This window comes from Gadus chalcogrammus, chromosome 21 (genome assembly GCF_026213295.1).
Source record: "Gadus chalcogrammus isolate NIFS_2021 chromosome 21, NIFS_Gcha_1.0, whole genome shotgun sequence".
Classification (NCBI taxonomy): Eukaryota; Metazoa; Chordata; class Actinopteri; order Gadiformes; family Gadidae; genus Gadus; species Gadus chalcogrammus.
This window is the reverse complement of record NC_079432.1, coordinates 18,699,055-18,706,122: the sequence shown is the minus strand read 5'-3', so window position 1 is coordinate 18,706,122 and position 7,068 is coordinate 18,699,055. Positions and strand designations below refer to the sequence as shown.

Below are 7,068 nucleotides of genomic sequence, written 5' to 3'. Positions count from 1 at the left end.
TCTGTACAAAAATCTTCCAAGTTAAAGAGAGACAAAAGGTGTGATGAGGACATCTACACGTTCAGAAGAGGGAGGGTGTAGCCCTGTACAAAAACCACAAGTTACAGAGCATAAAAAATAATTAACAGTATAATAAAATGCTGTGTTTAATGTTCATAAATAAATAGAGTTCATAATAATAAAATGGGTTAAAATGTGTGCGGATTAAAAGCATAAATATAATACGTTTAATAAAACTATTTACAGTTAAACGATAAATTAATATAAAGGTCTTTAAGTTTATCAAGGCTAAAATATTTGTGAATTCAGGATATAAAAGAGGAAGAAGCCGTGTTTATGTTTAACTTAACCTTTTACCTGTCACACGTAAATCATTTAATTTGTTTTGTCTTTGGTTGTATTAAAACTTCACAAGCCAATCCGAATAAAGTCTCAACGTGTAAAGGGCGGGACTAGTGCAGCAGGTTAGCGTGGGGAGTAGTGAGCACATGTAGAGAAAGAAACCTGACCGGACTGAGAGCTAAGAGGAGGCATCGTAGTGTGGGAAGCAGTTAAGTTTTATCGTGAGGTCGACTACTCGTGGTCCTGATTTAAACTTCTTTGTGACCTGCAAAAAGGAGCTGGACGTTGGAGAGAGGGGTTTCCAGCAGATGGCCCTGCTGTTTTCTGTGTTTTCTTCCTTGTGACTTCGCCACCGCCATTGCCCACGTGTGTGTTTGGATTGCCACCGCCATTGCCATTATCTTCGTGAGAATATCATCCCCCAATCCCTTTCTGCCCCTACTAATTACACCCTGGATTCGTGAGTACTGATTTACACATTGCACGTGCTTTTATTTTGAGCTCAAGCTGAGTGAAGCGGCCAGTACAGTTTTTAGGCCCCACCGCACACAAGCTTCAACTAACAGGCCTGCAACGGGTTAACCTAATTTAAAGTGTGTTGTTAATTTGATTGTGTGTGGTACATTGAGTTTGCATTGTTGTAAATTGGAGAATCCCGTGCATCTGATTTTATTTATTTTATTTGTTTATTTGTTTTCTTTTCCTAAAATACATTCGACTAGTATTTCATTTTGTGAATAAATATGTGATTGAATACTTTTACATTTAAAATACAGTTGTGGTGGTCATTTATTAAAATTATCCAACAGTAACATATGAATCAAAGTTGTAGTTTCCTACAACGAGCCCAGGCCCAGTCTTATTGTATTAACCACTCTAGATTTATTATTTAACTACATGGGACAAGGGTTACATACTGTTATGGGTTTTGGTTTGCGCAACGCACCAGCTACATTTCAACGGTTAATGAATATGGTTGTTAACAGACTTGAAGGTTGTGCGGTATATTTGGACGATGTCGTGATTTACAGTAACACCTGGGAGGATCATCTAAGTCGCATCCGGGCTTTGTTTGAACGATTTGCAAATGCGAATCTGACAGTAAACTTGGCTAAATGTGAGTTTGCAAAAGCTACGGTGACATATCTTGGCAAAGTATTGGGCCAAGGACATGTGCGTCCAGTTCATGCAAAGGTGACTGCTGTTGAGGAGTTCCCTGTTCCCACTACGAAAAAAGAATTAATGAGGTTCCTAGGATTGGTTGGCTATTATCGCTGTTTTTGCCGTAATTTCTCGACAGTGGTGGCCCCTCTGACCGACTTGTTGAAGATCAAGTCTAAATACATCTGGTCCACCTCATGTCAGCAAGCGTTCACTGTTGTTAAAACCCTGTTATGCTCTGCGCCAGTCCTCCTAGCTCCCAGACTGGATCAGCCATTTACACTACATGTTGATGCCAGCCATGTTGGAGCAGGTGCGGTACTCCTCCAGGCTGATGGAAAAGGTATCGAACATCCCGTTAGCTTCTATTCCAAGAAGTTCAACGCTTACCAACTGAACTACTCAGTTATCGAAAAAGAAGCATTGGCATTAGTTCTGGCTCTGCAACATTTCAATGTGTACCTCGATTCTGGAATGCCAATTGTTGTATTCACTGACCATAACCCTCTCACCTTTTTGAATTCTTTGCAGAACCCTAATCAGAGGCTTATGCGATGGGCTCTGTTTTTGCAGCCGTACAACTTAGACATCCGTCAAATTAAGGGCACCCACAACGTCATGGCGGATGCTTTGTCCCGTGCGCCTTTGTAACTCGCAAAGTGAAATTTAAAGTGTGTATTCTGTTGCAGTGTACAGGAGTGTATGCCCTTTATGAATGTACAGGGTAGAACTCCTGTCTTATGGGGGGAAGTGTGACGGTCACAGGGTTGCCTTGTGGTGGTGGTGCTGCTTCTGGTGTGTTCTGTGTTGCAGGTTGCTGATTGGTGGATTATCACCTAACGAGATGCAGCTCACCTGAGCAGGCTGGGCTCAGGAGCCTATAAAGCAGCCCCGATCAAGTGACTCTTTCTCTTCCTGGCCTGCAGCCCAATCCTTAGTTTCTGTTATGTTTGTTTGTTCACGGTATTCTTTAATAAATGTATTAAGCTCATCCAAGACCATGTGTGGCCTCCCCTTCAATGTTGCAACCGTTGAGCCAGGTTGTAACACATGTTCATGTTTTTGGTATTGTGGTCTTGAAGGGAAACCTGAAGGGAGGGGTTTGGATTTTTTTCTGTTGAATGCTTAAATTCTTTGTCTAGACTGACAGTAAGAATTGTATAAATGTAAGAGTTTTGAGAAGACACAAAACAATATGTTAGGCCCTCCCGACCAAGAAGAAAAGAAAACTTAAACCAAGAAAAAGGAGAAATCAATAAAGGGCACTATTTTAACGGTCTGAAGAGTAGTACGAAATGCAAATAGCTTTGTGGGCGGATCTCTGGCGCTGTTTCTATTTAAGAGGCGGATAAATTACTCTTGCGCCTAAAAAAAATATATCTAAAAAGGGTTGTTCTGAATACCCGTACGTGTATTTTATGGCGTAACATGCAATAAACCAATGATAGTTCCATCTCCCACCCCCTTTAACGATCCATGAGCTCATTTGAACCTGAGAAGTTTATATTTTGCAGTCTCTGCTGAGACCGATGCATGACTACAGGATTTTCAAACTTCAAAAGGCTTAGTTTATGGCTAAATAATATGGCCTAATTCACACATGGATAGCTTTCTCTTCAACAACTTCAGAAACACTGAGTGGGCATTTAAATTTCGGCAAAGAGAACTTAACACACAATGATATGCGGCAATACATTAAAAAACATTGTTTCTTACCAGCAGTAGCAGTTCCCGGCCAAGCTCACCGGGAAGGCAAATATGAACGTGCATTCATGAACGCAGGCATTGTTCCAGCGTCTTTCAAGACTGCCAGAATAAAGCCTCTCCTCAAAAAACCAACTCTTAATGCCACCGACATCCAGAACTACAGACCGGTATCTCTTCTTTCATTCCTCTCTAAAACACTGGAACGTGCCATTGCTAACCAACTGTCCTCCTATCTCTCAACTAACAACCTGCTTGACCCTCACCAGTCAGGCTTCAAGAAGGCACACTCCACTGAGACGGCTCTCCTCGCGTTGACTGAGTCCCTCCGTGCTGCCAGAGCCTCGTCCCTCTCTTCGGTTCTCATTCTCCTCGACCTGTCCGCAGAATTTGACACGGTGAACCACCAGATCCTCCTTGCCACTCTTGCTGAACTTGGCATTGCTGAATCTGCTCTTTCCTGGTTCACATCCTACCTGACGAACCGCACCTATCAAGTAACATGCAATGGCTCCTTGTCCAAACCTTGCATGCTTGAAACTGGTGTCCCTCAAGGCTCTGTACTGGGGCCTCTTCTGTTCTCCCTCTATACCAGGGCTGTTTCCCAATGTGAAGGCTGCAGCCTTGCTAGGACGCGTCCTTGCTTGTCGCGTCCTATGAAGATGAGACTAGAATGCTAGCTCGAGTGCTTCCTAGCGTTCGGACTTTGGAATGACTTGCTAGTGTGGAAGCGCTTCCGCTTTTTAATACTGCGTTTGCGCTTGTAAACACATGTGCGCTTATGAATAAAACATGGCAGCAATCAAGCTGATCGATATTTATTTGACTTTTGTCTGTTATGAATGCGGTCATGTCTCCTTCGCATGGAGCCTCTTTGAGGAAGTCACAAAAGCTTTGTTGCGGTTGATCGAATCGTCTTTAATAAAAAAATATCCATTCAATTTTTATAACACTAAGTGAAATTGTCTGAGAACTTAATTCATCCATCACGTTTACAGTATGGTTGATTACTATTATGCAGGGGAAAAAGACAAAGAAAGTGATGATAAACATGTATTTATTTGGATATATTATTTAACTGATCTGATTCATTCATCATACCTACAATCTACCAGTGCTTTTCACATAAGTATATTATATATAATACAATTATATACGTTCATTACAAATTACAAACATTGCGAATGATCGGTGGTGCATTTATTTGACAACATGTTTGTGCGCCACCCTAAGGTGCACAAAAGCCTCCGTTTGCTGGGCTGAAAAAAAAAACCTAAAAAAAAAGATAAAAAATGTATGTATACAAACATAAATAGGTATACATAAATAATGTAATCTTGTGAGCGAGTAAATTTACATTGTTGACAGTGGTGTTTAACACCATAGCTACGTCCATGCAAAATATAGCAACGTATCATTAAGTTGCAAAAACGTTTGAAAAGTGGCACAGGTCTTTAAGCTTGATTATTTGCATTAACATGATGAATCTATAAAAACCAATACGGCACAAAATATTTCTGAAAACTTTATTTTAACTTCACTTACATTTGAACGTGTACTGCTTTCCCTCTGCCATTTTTTATATCCCGTGCAGCGTGTGAACGCAGTGGATTGTGGGTCGTTTTGGCTCGTCTAGGATGCAGCGATGCATCCTTGAAAAATCTCGGAATTCTCAAAAACAAAGGACGCGAAAATGGCGCGGCTTTCGAGTGTCCTCAACATTGGAACAGTGCTTGTCGGGGTTCTATGACGTAGCGTCCTTAAAAGGGCGGACGTTGAGCATGCTTCCTTGACATTGGGAAACAGCCCAGATCTTTGGGCTCGGTAATTACATCACATGGCTTTTCCTATCACTGCTATGCTGACGACACTCAGCTTTTTCTCTCTTTCCCCTCATCTGATAATGCCCTGATTGCAACATGCATATCGGAATGTCTGGCGGACGTCAGCACCTGGACAACTGCCCATCACCTGAGGCTTAACCTCAACAAAACCAACCTCCTCCTAATCCCATGGAAATATATCCCACACATGGACTTACTGGTCACCGTTGAGAACATCACTGTATCACTGTATTCTCCTACTGCCAGAAACCTCAGTGTGGTATTGGACTATCAGTTATGCTGCACCGCAAACATCAATGCGGTGGCCCGATCCTGCAGATTTGCACTTTTCAACATCTACAGTATCCGGCCCTTCCTCACAAGGGAAGCAGCTTTGATTCTAGTCCAATCACTGGTCATCTCCCGCCTCGACTACTGCAACTCAATCCTGGCTGGACTTCCTGCCTCTGCGATTAAACCCTTGCAGGGCATCCAGAATGCGGCAGCACGCCTCGTGTTCAACCTACCGAAGTTCTCCCATGTGACTCCCCTCTTCCGGGACCGCCACTGGCTCCCTGTAGTAGCTCGCATCAAATTTAAAACGATGGTACTGGCATACAAGGCAGTCGATGGAACTGCCCCTGCCTACCTCCAAGCATTGGTAAAGCCACACACCTCAGCTCGATCCCTCCGCTCAACTACCTCAGCTGGACGTCTGGTACCGCCATCGCTAAGAGCTAGCAAAGGTCGATCAGCAAAGTCACAACTTTTCTAGGTTTTGGGACCTCAGTGGTGGAACGAGCTCCCTGCCGTTCTCAAGACCGCAGAGTCGCTCACTATCTTCCGAAAAAGGCTCAAGACTCACCTGTTCAGAGTCCACCTCAACTCTGCATAGCCACCCTCCCCCTTCTGGCCTCCATTGTACATTGTATTGTGTTGTATTTTATTATAGTACTTAACTGTGTAGCAATGTTGTGTAGCAACATTGTATTGTATTGTGTTGTATTGTATTATAGTACTTAACTGTGTAGCAACTGCAGTAGCTGCTATCATAGGTGTAACACGGGGAATTGGTTAGCCTAGCAATTGTTGTACTTGCACTTGGTTCTATGAACATCCTTACTGTACGACAGCGATATATTGTTGCACTTCTTATGACAAATGTACTTATTGTAAGTCGCTTTGGATAAAAGCGTCTGCTAAATGTAAATGTAAATTGCACTGTCTTGCTTTGCATGCAACACAATGTAATGTTGTGTTGTTTGTTTTCGAGCCAGTTTTCTAAAGAGGCTAATGTAGCTAACGATAAACAACGACTAGCCAATTTCATGACACAATCACAAAGTTGAATGGGAACGCTATAAGTGCTCCGAGACCGGAAACGACGTCCCAATTGCAACTCGGAAGGCTGGTGTCCAAGGCATCTGGGTGTGCACTCACACTAGGCAAAGTTGCCCTGTACCGTACTCAAGTAGGATTGCCCCCCGCTGTGCTGCTGGCCTGTGCTCACACTAGGCAATCTCAACTGGGCCTGATTACGGTTGCCTGTTGTACATACGTCATTACTAGTGATGGATTTAATGATTATTTTCCTTGATTCAGTTCGCCAAGAAGACTCGTTCAGAATCGTTCGTTCGTTCGTGTAGTCGAGTTTCCAGTAGCAGTGAATCGATTTATGGAATGCACGGTTCTCAGCTGAGTCAGTCAGACTCAGCTCCTCCCTCAATCGCATTCTCAAACGATCGTGGAAGTCGGACATCAATCAATACAACATTACAACTTTAACGAAACGCAGTGGGATGGGGCGGAGTAGTTGATTATTGGATGTTTAACATATCAGCAAGATAAGACTTGATTTAGTAATGATGGTGGGGGTCCAGGGTGGAGAATGAACCATGAAAGAACGAGAAAGATTGACAAGACATTCAAATATTTGATTAAGCTGGCATGACAAAGAAAGTATAAAAACAGCATGCATTTACCCTTTCACTGATATTGAATCGTATTATCGTACACTCGCTCACTAAGCCTCTTCCCT

The 7,068-nt window shown here is 42.8% G+C and overlaps 1 pseudogene; it reads left to right on the top strand.

Moving 5' to 3' along the window:
- The first annotated feature begins 3,587 nt into the window (after nt 1–3,587).
- On the top strand, nt 3,588–5,907 carry LOC130374783 (uncharacterized; annotated as a pseudogene).
- The last annotated feature ends 1,161 nt before the right edge of the window (nt 5,908–7,068 follow it).